Source organism: Festucalex cinctus, chromosome 14 (genome assembly GCF_051991245.1).
Source record: "Festucalex cinctus isolate MCC-2025b chromosome 14, RoL_Fcin_1.0, whole genome shotgun sequence".
Classification (NCBI taxonomy): domain Eukaryota; kingdom Metazoa; phylum Chordata; class Actinopteri; order Syngnathiformes; family Syngnathidae; genus Festucalex; species Festucalex cinctus.
The window spans coordinates 25,728,047-25,743,841 of NC_135424.1; the positions used below are offsets into that span (position 1 = coordinate 25,728,047).

General features: G+C 43.2%; 1 long non-coding RNA gene across 1 annotated transcript; it reads left to right on the forward strand.

Moving 5' to 3' along the window:
- Positions 1–836: 836 nt before the first annotated feature.
- LOC144001253 (uncharacterized) lies at positions 837–3,644 on the forward strand. The gene is made up of 2 exons (XR_013278419.1): positions 837–1,496; positions 1,597–3,644. It is a non-coding gene; the product is annotated as an uncharacterized LOC144001253 (long non-coding RNA).
- Positions 3,645–15,795: the final 12,151 nt, after the last annotated feature.

Consider the following 15,795-nt stretch of genomic DNA (forward strand, 5'->3'; position numbering starts at 1 on the left):
CAAACCCCCGAATACACCCCGACCCCCAACACCCAACCCCCCACCCACCCATACCTCCACCCCCCCCCCCCCCCAAATAAGCCGCCCCCCCCCGACGACCGTCAACCGCCCCGCGAACCCCGCCCCCCGCTAGTCCCCACCCCACCCCCCACCCCCGGAAACCAGCACCGGGCAGCAGCGCAGAGAGGGAAGACGTGCCCACCTCCAGCCGTGCGAAAGGAGCACAGCGGCAGGAGGGGGGGAAGCAGAGGAGGAAGCACCGGGGGAGAGGCGGAACACCAGAACACCGAGCCCGGTGGGAAGAGGCCCCGGTCGTCACGCCAGCGTACTAGTGACACCTAACCCTGTTACTGAGTCCGCCAGCTCACCGACTGGCGAGCTCTACCCTTACACTGTGAATGTGGCCCCACCCAGTGTATATACAAGTGTGTGCGTGTGGTGCATTCAAATTGGGAGCAGGTGAGTCGGAGCAGAGGGAAAAAATTTCCCCTACTCCGATACACCCGCATCCCCCCCCCCAAAAATGAATATGTATATGTGTGGTGCATTAAAAAAGGAAATGGAGGGACAAAGTGGTGGGGCAGGGACACAGATGGGGGGGACCACAGCGCTGCCAGGCACTGCAGTCCATCCCCCCTGATGGCTCCCCGCCCCAACTCACCCTCACACTCAACTTGGACATGATGTGCATTAAAATTGGAGGGGAGTTGAAGGGTGAAGACGGTGTTTCCACCCTTCCCCACCCCACCAAGAAATGTGTTATGTGCCCTGTGTGTATATTTACAAAGTGTATAGTGCAAAACTAGTGAAGTGAGTAAGAGGAGCGACCAGCGGGGCCTCACCCAACCCGGCGGGTGTAGGTGGCACGCCCCCCCCCCCCCCCACCGCCCCCCACCCCACCCATCTGGCACCACGATAGGCGGACAGGGCCAGCGCAGCAGGGCTACTGGACAGCCCACCGGCCACCGGAGCCCGCCCGGGGCGCCAGGAGTTCTACCGGAGTGGGGCAGGCCTCAAACCCCCGCCCGGCCCCCGGAGCCCGACGCCGGGGAGGGAGCCCCAGGCCCAGGGAGAGGGAGGGGGAGGGGGCGGGGGGCAGACAGGGAAGGGGGAAGCGGGGAGGAGACGACAAGAAGGCGAAAGGGCGGCTGCAGGGCAGGGGGGGAGTAGGAGCGAGGGCGACAAGGGAAAAGGGACCGGGAGGCAGAGGAGGATGGGCGGGGGGAGGCGAGGAGGGAGAGGCGACGGGGGGGAGGAAGGGGGAGGGGAGAGGGAACCACGGGGCACACCAGAGGCCCACCCGCATTCATGCACCGTTTAAATACATCACCGACCTGCAAGAAAAAAAAATATCAAGGGGAGAGTCAGCAGCCAAATTGGAATGCCCCGAATGAGGACACTTGAATGGAGGACCCCAGAAGGCTTCGGTGTTGTACCACCAGTATCTCCACCTACCATATCTGAGCTGCAACAAACTGAAGTCAGCCGACGTCTTGGTATGTCATTTACATATGGACGGCATTGCACACTACATTAACTTTTTGTGTGAAGCAATACGGAATGGTCACATGTACAAGCACCACTTGTTTTACACAGGACCTGCTGACCAGGTGTCTGAAGCCATGGAGTGACTCCTCCCTCACTTTCCTCAGCAAGCCTTTGAAGAATATGATATCATCGTTGGTGGGAACATGCCCTCACTCCATAACATGTACTTGTGCAGTCAAGGAGCATGTCAAACTTAATAAAACCAGCAAACATTGAAGTGACTTCATTTTTACTGCAGTCTGTTCACACAATCAATGGACAAGCCTTCCTTAATTTTGCCCCAATAACATCATAGAGTAGGCGAAAAGTTGTGTTACAGATCATACTGTGTTCGGGAGAGTTTGAGGAATGTTGCAATGTTAATGGGGGGCAATGTCAGCACACACACACAAAAAAAAACAACATCATGGTATTGAGTTAATCAGATATTTTAGCTGTGTACAACACATACTTGCTCTGTAACACTACTTTTGGCCCAAACCTGTATGTCTATTTTCCATATTTTGGAATGTACAGCGTATTGGTAAAATTCTGGAACAACTGCAATTCATGTAGCTCATTATATTCTAACAGCATTTTTTTTTTTTTTTTTTAGTTAATATGTTCATTTCATGTAGACTTTTATTTTACTTTATTTTATTCATTCATTTTCATGTACTGTACCTTACATTCATTGGCCAATGAAGAATTCCTTGTCATTGCAAGCATTTATAATAATTCTCCAGGCTTTTGATGTTTTACATTTCTGGTCATGTAAAATAGTGTTAGGTTAGGTGTCGAATGAACACTGCATGTTGACGCCAAAGGAAATAGTATTTTTTTAGTTATTCAAAATGTACAAATTAACACACAACAACAATATACAAGTTATACAAACTACAACAACAAGTGTCAGACATGGACTAATTATATGCCAGGTAAAAAACCTTTGTATTGTCCTCAAGGATCTGGGAAAGTGTCACTTATTTGCTACAAGTCCACCAAGGTGCTGCAGTCTGGGATCCAGGTACAGGAAATCATGGTGGTGCTGATGTGGGATCCAGGTACAGGAAATCATGGTGGTGCTGATGTGTCAGCAATGTGTCAAAAAGTATTTCTTGGTGTCAGTCTATCAGCTGGACTTTGATATCTTCATGTTCCTCCATGGTCATTTCCTGTACGAGTCTCTGCAAGAAGGTAACAATTGTATGTCAGATGAGGTACCAAACAATGAACTGAAAGTCACTGAGCCAATGAAGTACATTATTACATGAGCAAGACTATTTGTGAAAGCCATGTAAATTCCTGCACATCGAAGTACAAGGAAGCTGTTGTATCTTCAATCAAAACTAATTAAGTTGCTTAGTGATATTTATTAGGTAAAATTGTTCAACATGGTGACAAATCGATATCTGAGTAAAGGGTTTCAAATGTTTTTGTAAGCAGCACTTTTCTGAGTGGTTAGTAGCAACAAGACACGGGGTGTTGCGAGTCTGAGTTGCAGATGTGTAGTTCAGTTAACACCATTATTTTTGCACGATATACTAAACATATCAGCAAACGATGTAATCTAAATACCACATATTCCAAGCAAAGGTATGTTTTGAGCCATTCACATGCATGCTCGAATGGAATTATTTTTCCATGATGACATAATTGTACGTTACAAGACACCGCGTTCTCTTCCCCGTTCTCTTCCTCGTCGTCTCCCTCGCCCTCTTTGAGATGGTCCACATGTCTATAAAACATATAACATAACTGTGTGTTCTCTGTTGCATGGTTTAGTTGCACTAACAAATATGAACATAGATAGCCATTATCATTAGCTGACGTACAGTATTTCCAAACAATGCAGACAAAAATATTAATTCTGAAATTAAATGACTAAATCACAATTATTAGGGATCTGTACAGTATGTCTAACAAATGCAATTCACTTACGTCATCACTCGAGGGAATACCAGAAGTTGTTTGCGTTCTGTTCCGGTGAAATTGGTGGTAGGCTGTTGAAGTAGGGTCTCTCTGGGACGCCGTAGTTCGTGTGCTTAAAATCATTGCATTATCTTGTTTGACCGATAGATGGCGGTCGTGAGCTACACACTGGGGCTTTAAAGTAATGGCATAAATCTCTATTATTTCTAAAAGCACAAAAAATGAAGTGAATAATGATTAGATGTAGTAATTTCAGGGATAAAATTGAACTGTTAATTAATGTAGTTTATTTTAGCACAGGTGCCTACCATCCTGAGATGACGGTATGATGTAATGTTGATGGGGTACGCAATGACTTTCATTATGCTATGTACAGAGGAAAAAGTTGCTCTCTTTTAAATTTGTTTAATGTAAGACAAGTACCAGTACTGTGTTACAGTTTTCCCAATAATCCTTGTTTCACACTTGTCACAAAACCACTGTCCTTTTGGCAGTCTAGATTGGCACACTTCAAGTGATATCATTTGATTTTACAATCTGCTGCAGCACAAAAAACTACTTTATTCCGCATCTTTGAAGTACATGAGCAAGTGGTAGGTGACAGCGGCTGAGCAGGAACACTGGAAGTCCACTGCTGATCGAGTAAATGCTCTCCCGAGCAGTTCAGGTAAGGAGGGGATTTTGGGGAAAAAAAACTCTGGCTTTTCCAACTGGCCAAAACGAGCGATCTGGGTGGACTCGCTCAATCACACTTTGTCCACACCACAAAGTCGCAGAAGTCCGTCCAGTTAAACTCATCTGTGCCTGAATCTGAAAATATTACAAACATTGTAATGAAAATATGAAACATAGAATTAAATAAGAAACTACAAAAAGTAAAGCCATACATACCTGGTAATAATATTGGTGTTGTCGTGACAAGTGATGGGAATTGTTGCCATCTGGCACCAGACAGAAATTGGGTGTTGTGACAGCCTCCTTAACCGTGAGATCATAAGAAAAGCTGTCAGTATGCTCAGTAGTTACCATGAACACGTTTTATTGTACTGGAAACTGAAACTAAAAATACGTCCTCTGAGAGTGGTTAACCTTAACCATTTGCTGGGGGGCGGGCGTGCCACCTACACCCGCCGGGTTGGGTGAGGCCCCGCTGGTCGCTCCTCTTACTCACTTCACTAGTTTTGCACTATACACTTTGTAAATATACACACAGGGCACATAACACATTTCTTGGTGGGGTGGGGAAGGGTGGAAACACCGTCTTCACCCTTCAACTCCCCTCCAATTTTAATGCACATCATGTCCAAGTTGAGTGTGAGGGTGAGTTGGGGCGGGGAGCCATCAGGGGGGATGGACTGCAGTGCCTGGCAGCGCTGTGGTCCCCCCCATCTGTGTCCCTGCCCCACCACTTTGTCCCTCCATTTCCTTTTTTAATGCACCACACATATACATATTCATTTTTGGGGGGGGGGATGCGGGTGTATCGGAGTAGGGGAAATTTTTTCCCTCTGCTCCGACTCACCTGCTCCCAATTTGAATGCACCACACGCACACACTTGTATATACACTGGGTGGGGCCACATTCACAGTGTAAGGGTAGAGCTCGCCAGTCGGTGAGCTGGCGGACTCAGTAACAGGGTTAGGTGTCACTAGTACGCTGGCGTGACGACCGGGGCCTCTTCCCACCGGGCTCGGTGTTCTGGTGTTCCGCCTCTCCCCCGGTGCTTCCTCCTCTGCTTCCCCCCCTCCTGCCGCTGTGCTCCTTTCGCACGGCTGGAGGTGGGCACGTCTTCCCTCTCTGCGCTGCTGCCCGGTGCTGGTTTCCGGGGGTGGGGGGTGGGGTGGGGACTAGCGGGGGGCGGGGTTCGCGGGGCGGTTGACGGTCGTCGGGGGGGGGCGGCTTATTTGGGGGGGGGGGGGGGTGGAGGTATGGGTGGGTGGGGGGTTGGGTGTTGGGGGTCGGGGTGTATTCGGGGGTTTGGGGGCCGGGGGTGGCGGGGCCTGGGTCGTGGCGGGTGGCGGGTTTGGGTGGGGTGCGGGGGGGTCATGGGGGGATGGGGGCTGGGGACCGGTGGGGCGCTGTGGGGGCCCGCCGGGCCTCGTTCTGCGGCCTTGGGCTCGGGGGTGTGGGCCGGGGCTGGGGCGGGGGTGTTCCGGGTGTCTGGGTCGGCTCGCCGACCGGTGTCCGCTCGGGTGGCTTGGGGGTGGCCTTGGTGCTGCCGCGGCCTGGGGATTCCGGGGGGGGGGGGGGGGGGGGAGTGCTCGCTTTGCTGGACCGCGGTTGACGGCTTCTTTCTTTGGTGGTGGTCCTTATGCATGCCAGATCCGTCGCACCAGCATCTACTGAAACTCAACAGAAGTACCCTCTCCCTCCCACAGCCCCTTGAATCAGTTGGTGCTGGTGTCTGTGGTTCTCACTTTGCTTTATCTATCCTTCCCTCCTTCCTCTCTTTAGTTTTTCCTCTGGTCACTTGAGATCTTAATTTATTAGAAGTATGAGGTTTCTGGGGTTGGCATAAGACTCTGGTTTTGTAACCACGCAGGAGGGGTCTTGTTGGTGCTGGACTTCACTTTGATGGATTGGATGTACTGGCTTCTATGGATCTCACTCTGCCTTATCGATCCTTCCCTCCTTCCTCTCTTTAGTTTTTCCTCTGGTCTCTTGAGATCTCTCTAAATTTGCTGGAATTTAGAGGCTTCCGGGGTTGGCGTAAGACTTTGATTTTGTAATCATGGGGAAGGCAGGAAGTGTTTGGTCGGTGCTGGATTTCACTTTGATTTACCTTTCTTTTCTCTTTATTTCTTTTTTTTTTTTACCTTTTCTCTGGTCTCCTGACCATTTAAACCTCACGACTCTGGCAAGATTCTGAAGTACCTGGTTAAGGCGAAGGGTAATGGGATATTTATAAGGTTTTAGGTGAATGAATGAGTATAAATTTATACGTATTTGAACGCACGCACACGCACGCACGCACGCGCACGCACGCAAACGCACGCAAACGCACACACGCAAACGCACGCACACATACACAAAAAAAAAAAAAAAAAAAAAAAAAAAAGAAAAACCACATCAGGTAAACCCAGCTGTGCATGTAAACACAATGATAACAGGAAGCCTGAGAACAAATCAACATTTTTGTGTGCAGAATTACCAACACCATGTGGTTTACTTACGTGCAACAGCAACCGTTTCTTCTGATGTGATGTTAAAGTTTACACTCTGTATCCACCCGCTTACAAAATAATTGTAAGCCTCCAGGGATTTGTTGGCGTGTTATGGAGCATGTTGTCAACACGAGGTAGGGAAAGATGTCCAGAGATGTCACATTTGGCCAGCAAGCTTTCTCCGTCAAAAAAAAAAATCACCCTTGGTCAGGACGTAATTAGGATCAATCCCGCCACACAGAGACACCTTCTGCCTGTATCGTTGTTTTTGATCTTCCGGTAAATCGTGAAAATACTGCGAAAATTACATCAGGTTGATAAGCTCTACCGTGTAACTCGCGAGTGTACCTTGTGAACCGGCGGACACCCAATATGGCGCCCGAAGGAAAAACTCCCATGATGCATTACGATGTGCAAGCGACCTATAGACAAGTCTTTTTCCCATTTTAAAGTCGGTAAATACGTTTTATTTGTGTATAAAAATAACTTATATATTTTTGATATTTTCTTTATTGTTGTTGGAGAAAGCTTTATAATATCTTTAGCTAAGACAGGCAGTTGAAGCGTATCCTGAAGTGTTGGGATTTGTTTCTTAACCATATTTTTGACTTGCAGAGGCAACATAACAGGAAGAAGACAATGAGAGCAACAACGAACCAACAAGAAGTGAACGGAAAACAGGTGACTAAATACACACAGACTAATTGACAATGACTAGACACAGCTGGGCAAGACACAAGTGGCAGGGGAAGCTGATTGGTAGATACACTGGGAAGGGAAGACACACGCAGGTGGACAAGGTTAACAATAACGAGACCAGGGGAGACAAACCAGAAAGCACAAACAGAAACATGACAAACTCAAAACGCCAACAAAAGCAACAAAAACCCAAACCATAACATCTGGAACGGATTATGTTCGAAAACCGAGGTTTGACTGTATGTATCTGGGCTGTACTGGAGAAGCGTGCTTGCATCATTCAACTTGATGCTGGCCAACCCCAAAGCGTGTGTACATTACAACCATAGTTCTTGAGTTAAGAAAATGGAGACTCAACCTACAAATGTAAGTAAAACGTCTTCGTATCCGATAGAAACGTCACTTAACTTGTGTGCATTCACCATTTAAAGATATAAATGGTGAATGCACACAATCACCAGAAGAAATTAACCATATTTTTTATAACTATTATCGAAATCTATACTCAGAAATTAATAGACCTAATCCTGAACATATTGAGGTATTCCTAAATAGCTTAAATATACCTCAGTTATCTACTGAACATAAAGATATTCTAGATGCCCCGCTTACTATAGATGAGTTGTATCGTGCTTTAGACAGTATACCTAATGGCAGAGCACCTGGTCCAGACGGCTATCCGGCTATATTTTTTAAACATTTCTGGTTAATGTTTGCTCCATTATTTCTAAGAGTAGTAACTGAAATTAAAAGTAAGGGTGATATACGTCAAGATATGAATATAGCAGCAATTAAACTTTTATTAAAGCCAGAAAAAGACCCCACCCTCCCGTCAAGTTACCGACCGATATCACTAATTAATACCGATATTAAAATTATCGCTAAGGCCTTGGCATCTCGACTAGAGACAGTAGTCTCGACAATTATTCATAGCGATCAAACAGGTTTTATTAAAGGTCGTCATTCTACTAATAATATTCGGAGGCTCTTTAACTTGATTAGTATGTCACAGCGGTATGATAAAAAGGCAGTTGTTATTTCGCTGGATGCAGAAAAAGCCTTCGATAAAGTTAACTGGTCCTTCCTCTTTGCTGTCTTAAATAAATTCGGCTTCGGAGAGTCATTCATTCAATGGGTCTCAATATTATATGATTCTCCTAAAGCTACAGTTACTACTAATGGGATTACATCACAGAGTTTTACTCTACAAAGGGGTACAAGACAAGGGTGCCCAATGTCTCCTTTATTATTTGCTATATTTATTGAGCCGCTTGCATTAGCTATACGTCAGGATAGATGGATCCAAGGAATCCACTCCGGGACAATACAACATAAAATTAATCTATATGCCGATGATATATTACTCTATTTAGAAGAACCTGCTATCTCGTTAGGGGAAGCATTTAACTTAATAACTAAATTCTCTCACTTATCAGATTACTCTATTAACTGGACAAAATCAACATTATTACCTATTACAGAAAATTCATGGAACCCTACAAGTCAGGATCCACACTACTCCTTTCCTACAGGTAATTTAAAATACTTAGGGGTTAAAATTTCACCTAAGTTAACTGAATTAACTTCTTTAAATTTTTTACTATTATTGGATAGCATCCGTAGTGACCTGGAGCGCTGGAATAATCTTCCGATCTCTTTAATAGGACGGATAGCTACTATAAAAATGAAAGTTTTACCAAAGATTAATTATTTATTTTCAATGATTCCATTTAAACCTACCTCTAACTGGTTCCAATCGCTGGACTCTGCTATCTTCTATTGGAATAAAAAAAAAGCCAAAATTAGTCTATCTACTCTTCAGGAAAGTAAATCTAAAGGAGGTTTAGAGGCACCAAACTTTATGTACTATTATATAGTGTTGAATTGAGTGGATTGAGTGGAGTCAGATGAAACGCCATATCATGTAAAATGAGATAACAAATTAATGGGCTAGACTCAATTCTTAGTTAGAGACCAATTGGTGTCTGTAGGACTGAATCATTCTTTGGCCTCTGGGTGTAGTTCCTCAAAGTAACCACCAGATGCCGCCAAACCTGTACAACTAAGCCACCCACTCAGCATTGCCCGGACATTCCATATAAGATACAAATTGAGTGTAAATAAATGAAATCCTGAATTAAGTAATAATACACAACACAATCTATATTCGACAATTGTTAACCTGATTTTTGGATCAATGTTTGTAGCACATTGAAAGTCAACTATGAAGTTTTGCTGTCTTTCTTTTTCTTCTCTTTCATTTATAATCGATACTGTCTTTTATCGCTGATAATATTGCTGTAACTGCATTGAAAAGATTGACTGTATGTACTGCTCTCTCAACATGACATACAGGATGTGTAACAGATTTAGAATTAACCTGTTAGGGCCCTGAGAGAATTTGGGATTTAACATGTCATGTATATATATGTTATTCATGCTTGCTTAATTAATATATCTATGATGTTATTTATTTTAACGTTCATCATTGTCGAATAGAGCTGAAGACCTTGACATATTTTCATGTATGACTCATCATTCAACGTTGTGTATCCATGACACATTTGTAAAGAATGTATGACTTCATCTTCATGGCTCGTCTGTGGAAAATTACTGAAAATGAGTCCCAACAAGTGCGCGTTGATATTTCTGGAGGCGGAAGGACATTCACGGAAGAAGTCAGTGACGAGGCCCAAGGTGATAAAAAGTCGTCACCAGCTGGGATCGGGGCCTTTTCTACCCTGCGATCTGGTCTGGATGGGGAGAATTGCTGAAGATGGATTTATGCCTGTTTGAGGACTTTGGATTTTTACGAAGGACTGGAACCAGCCGTGAATGGAATTATCTTCAATAATTGGTAATGTACAACTTTTTTTTTAGCAAGAATGATGTATAATAGGAAGATATGAATGACTAATCGCGTGTTAGGGTAGGGGCCATTTAATACACTCCCATATCTTCAAATTATTTTTAGCCAAAAACATCTTATTGTCAATCAGGTCTTAAGCTTTTCCGAGAAATGATCAATCTTAGAAAGCTTATTGTAAAAGGTTATATTATTCTTAATCTCCTGTCTTTATCTTATTTTATTTTATTTTATTATATTTTTATTGATTTAAGGTGTTATCATTAAAGGTGATTGTTATGATTAATATTGGTTGTCTTATTATTGTCAATAAAATTGTTTAAAAGACAATGTTGTGATTTTTTTTTTATTCATATCGGTTGTCTTATCATTGTCAATAAAATTGTTTAAAAGACAAGGTTCGTATTAGTCATTTTATTGTCTGGTCTCTATTTTATTATTTGTTTTATTTTTATTTTTATATTTGGACGTTTTATAAGTCCGAGGTCATTTTATGAGACCAAATAAAATGATTTAAAAACTAATTGTGATTTAATTAGTTTGTTTGGGTTGTTTTAATTTTTATTATATTTATTTTTTGGACGTTTTATGAGTCCGAGGTCGTTTTATAAGACATTATTTGTTTTGATTTTATTTTTATATTTGGACGTTTGATAAGTCCTTATTATTTGTTTTGATTTTATTTTTATTTTGGACGTTTCATAAGTCCTTGTTATTTGTTTTTGATTTTATTTTTATATTTGGACGTTTGATAAGTCCTTGTTATTTGTTTTTGATTTTATTTTTATTTTGGACGTTTCATAAGTCCTTGTTATTTGTTTTTGATTTTATTTTTGGACGTTTGATAAGTCATTATTTGTTTTTGATTTTATTTTTATATGTGGACGTTTTATAAGTCCTTATCATTTGTTTTGATTTTATTTCTTTGGACATTTTATAAGTCCGCATTAATATTATTTTTCCCTCTTCAAGAAGGACAACAGAATTGGACTTTTGGAAGAAGGTAAATGTATTTGAATAACCTCTAACCAATGCTTCCATCTGTATTAATAAGTCAAATACTCCTGCTTGATAAGTAACAAATCCGTATGATCCTAACAAGGATTATTAAATTACTAGGTCAATAACAAATGCAAACAACTTAGAAAAGTGGAGCTGCCAATGTAAGTGAGGTGTTCAGACTATCCGTCCTGGGCTCTGTGTGTGTGGTTACTCACTCAGGATTGATAGGTGGATGAAAACGGATTGGCCTCATGATAAGAAGACAGTGAACAAACCTAGGTGAATCCACTTTGATATATCGGCTTATCTAATTCCCGTCTCCTCACGCTGACGCCTTAGAGCGGGTGAGGAAAAAGGGGAATTTCTAACCCTTTCATTGGATCAGGACATATTTCCCGATTTAAGTCCTGCGGGTAAGCGGAAGTTGACATGTGGCGCCCATATCGTGGGGCTTCGATTGACTCATTTTTGTCAAAATCGGGATCGATCGAGGCCCAAAACAGGAACCCGAGTGAGCGAGGCTTGCGGCTCTGAGCGGAGAGCACAGAGCTTAGAGCTGATAGCGAACTCGCTGATAAATTGTCATGTCAGACGACCCTGAGTTAATACAAAATAGTCTCTTTGTTGAATAGTGTTTCATGGAAAAGAACTTCTTTAATTGTGGAAGTCTAGTGTGATTTTTGAGTTGAAGTAGATTGTATTATTTTGTGTTAAATAAACGGTGACTGGCTCCCCCAGGAGACTTGCACTCTAAGAGAGGTTGAGTGTGAGGGAAGCCATTCAAAGTGAATGGGTTTTAACAGCAACCTGCTGTTTTGGTCAGCTGTGAAGGTACTGATAGTGTGCTTAGTGTATTTTGTAGAGCGCGCTGCGTCGCGCTTTCCTGAGGGGAGGGCTGAGTTAAGGGGTGGTTCAGGCCTGTCCACAAAGAGGAGGAGGGCTTGAACAGAGTTAATGTTGAGAGGCTGCTCGGAGAGAGACAGTTTTTTCAAACCTTGTGATGTTAAACTATGCTTTATGTTATATAGGCTTACCATCTTGGGCACGGTGGCCCATTTTATTTGTTTGTCATCTCAAGTATCCATTTTTAGCGAAACTACCATATTCTTTGCTTGGTTATTGTGGGGTGTCGGGAGCAATTTATAGTCCCTTTTCTTGGATAGCGGATGCATTGACAGAGGTTGGTGCTATAGATCTATCCCTGATCCCCCACCCTCTGCCTTTTCTCCTTGTGTTTTTGAGAAAACTGTAAGTTTTCGGTATCCCGACAGGAGTGTCCATTGGCACAAGAAGAAAGTCGTCGAGAACCAAGGAGAAAAGGTAGGGGTTTCCACTAGACTAATGTTCTAGTGGAAGCAGCCTTTTTCGGTTCCCCGACAGGAGTGTCCATTGGCACAAGAAGAAAGTCGTCGAGAACCAAGGAGAAAGGGTAGGTGTTTCCACTGGGCTAATGACCTAGTGGAGGCAGCCTTTTTCGGTTCCCGATAGGAGTGTCCATTGGCACTAGAGGGAAGTCGTTGAGAGCCGAGGAGAGAAGGTAGGTGTTTCCACTAGGCTAATGTTCTAGTGGAAGCAGCCTTTTTCGGTTGCAGAACAGGAGTGTCCATGGACACAAGAAGACATCCAGATCCCGGAGAAGAGAAGCGGGAAGGATTACAACCGATCTAAAGGAAATAACACACCCCACCGTTCGAGAGAGGACATCCGCCTGCGAGTAAAGGTAGGAAACCCGAAGGCGGTAGTCCCGGTAGAAGTAGAGGCACCGTACACGGGTACGGAGCTGAGTAGCCAGGAGCTAAAGTACGTCCCTGAACCCAAAGGCCACGGGAAGGCTTCGGAAATTGATAGCTCCACTCCTACAATAAGAAAGTAAAACAGGCTATAAATATTGTAGGAGCAGAGAAATGGGACAATACTCCCTTGAGAGGAAAAGTGGTCCCAGATGAGTTTGTGTGGGAGGTTATTAAGGCCTACGTGAAGTGCTAGCCATGTAGGGGCCTTTCCCACAAAGAGGGAGCTGGAGAAACTGGAACTTTGGGTCCCAGAAAAGAAAATCCGTTCAGTTATATGAAATTGCGAGTTGTGTATAAGGCAGGATGCTTCGGACAACGAGTGGACGGGTTGATGATTAAAAGCAATGTTCCATGGGCATTAGTTTGCATGGACGTAGCAGGCCCCATGGGGGGTGAACGACACTAAGGGTGAAAAGTATTTTATTGTGCTTGTAAATGTGATGTCAGGACATTTGGGATTAGAAGCGAAGTATGACCAAATTGACATCAGTGATGAAGTTCTAGATAGAAATATAGTGCAATTAAAAAAGGAGGAAAAAAAAAAAGGGACTCCAAAGGGTAAAGCAGCTGAAACCAATGCCAGTTAATCCAGCCTGAAGTTAAGGAGTAAGACAAATAATTAAAAAATGGAAGCAGCCACTCCGGCCTTTGTCAAGCTGTTATGGTGAAAGGAGCTATCATCGTGCGGAGATAAGGGTTGGAGGGGTATTTAATTTTTGAATAAATGTAGTAAGAGGATATATTGTTAATGGAGTAGAAGGTTTTAGTTGGCAAGCAGCTATCTTGACCTGTGTAAATTGTAGTGGGATTTAGACCTGTAAGAGACTATGGAGGCACAGTATTGTGAATGTTTGTGGAACGGAGAGAGCATATTGTATTGACAACATTGTAGGATGAGGATAGGGAAAGGTTAATTGAATAAGAGCTGGGGTAGCTGAAGGGTGGCAGCTAATCAGAGCAGAAACCTCGATAAAGTCATTAAGTTTTGATTTGTTGATCTATTGGCCGATGGAGATAAATGAGAGGATGTGTAGCTTGAGATAAAGCATAAAATATATTAGTATAAAGTTAATGATGTTAATTTGATAAAATTATTTGTGTTGGGGGGGAAAAAAAAAAAAAGGTAAATGTTAGGTTTTTGTTGGTGTTTTAATTAAGGAGTCTGTTTTGTGGTGGCAGAGAATTTTTTTTTTAGATAAATGGAAAATTTATTGTTAGTTGGCTTGTGTTATTGTAATTTTTTAAAAAAAAAAGGAAAAATTGTGTTGTTAAATTTATTTTTAGAGAATGGTTAATGGTTATAATTTAACATAATATTTAAAATCAGAATTGAATTGTCTGGTTTGTTTGATTAGTTGTCTTTTGTTGGAAAATAATGTTGCATCTCCACCAGTTTTGACCCGAGATTTTAGGCACGGCTCTATAACAACTGACCGCCAGGAGGAGGAGGAATAACTGGAGATGGGAAAAGTATTGGGAACTCCAGCCGTGAGGTCAAAGGCGGAATCGAAGGAAGGGCCAGCCAAGGGAGAGAGCGCCTCCCCTGACAGGGAGGGGCCAGGAGAGAGGAAATTCAAGTTTGACTTGAGCAAAGACAGTGAGGATGATGAGGTAAGAGAACACCTGAACCTCAACATATCTTTATCACATCTTTGGAACAGACGCCAGGGTCCACGGCCTTCCACATCTTCAGAGAAACAACAACAAGAAGGAGATGGAAGACGAGATTGCTGAGCTGAAGAACCGGATAACCAGGTTAGAAACAAGTAAAGAACTAGTAGAGAATATCTTACAAGGATTAGTACCGATTTTATGTAATCTCTTTCGAGATCTTGGTCAATTTAGGCCATACTGGGTGTCTTTAATTCAACACTTCCATGAAGAAGCCTCCTTGAGAGGAGAGGTGGAAGAAAGGATTAGAAAATTGGAAAAAGGAATTGCGGAAGCAGAAGCTAAGATACAGAGGTCCAAGCAAACCCCCGTGAATTTTGAACAGGAGAAGCCACCAGGACCCTCGACGGCCCTGTTGTTTGATTATCAAGAGTTTTTACGAAATCAGATGCAAGAAAGAATGGCTGAATTGCGGGCCAAACATGATAAAGATAAGTAGTCAAAAGGGGAAAAAAAATGAAAAGAAGCTAGGAAAATTGATTATCAATAAATAAAAAAACTCGCCTATATTAAAAGAAAATACATTTTTGTAAAAAGATAAGATAATTGTGTAATGACAGCCAACCCCCAGGAGAGGGAGGAGGAGCTAAGGAGATATTAAAACTCAACAGTTTTCAGAGGACAAGATCAAAGGAGGAAGCATGAAGCGGAGCTACAGGATGGAGGGAGAACGAGGATGGAATCCGCCTGGATACAGCAACCCGATATATGACCTACCTCGACCTACGACTCTGAATTTGCCTCACCCTCTGACCTTAGAGGTAGGAGAAGGGCCGCATGTCTACTACAATGGAGGAACAATTACACACCAACCGAAGCGCAGAAGGACAGAGAATTATTATGAGACTCCAGTGAATGAAGATCCATCGGATACAGTTTATGAACAACCTGAAGTTCAACCTGAAGCTGACAGAGTGTACATGAACATTCGTGTCGACCGCCAGAGACCAAATTGGAGGTATGGAAAGGTTTTGATAACTATCAAACTTTGTTTTATGGTAATATTTTTGATATATTATTTGATGAGACAAAAATCTAGCATCGCTGGCACAGCCCCGATTAATCCCCTCGACCTGGTAGAAATACGACATGGCACCACTAAAGTAATCAACCAGACGTGCTGGAAAGGGGAAATGAGGC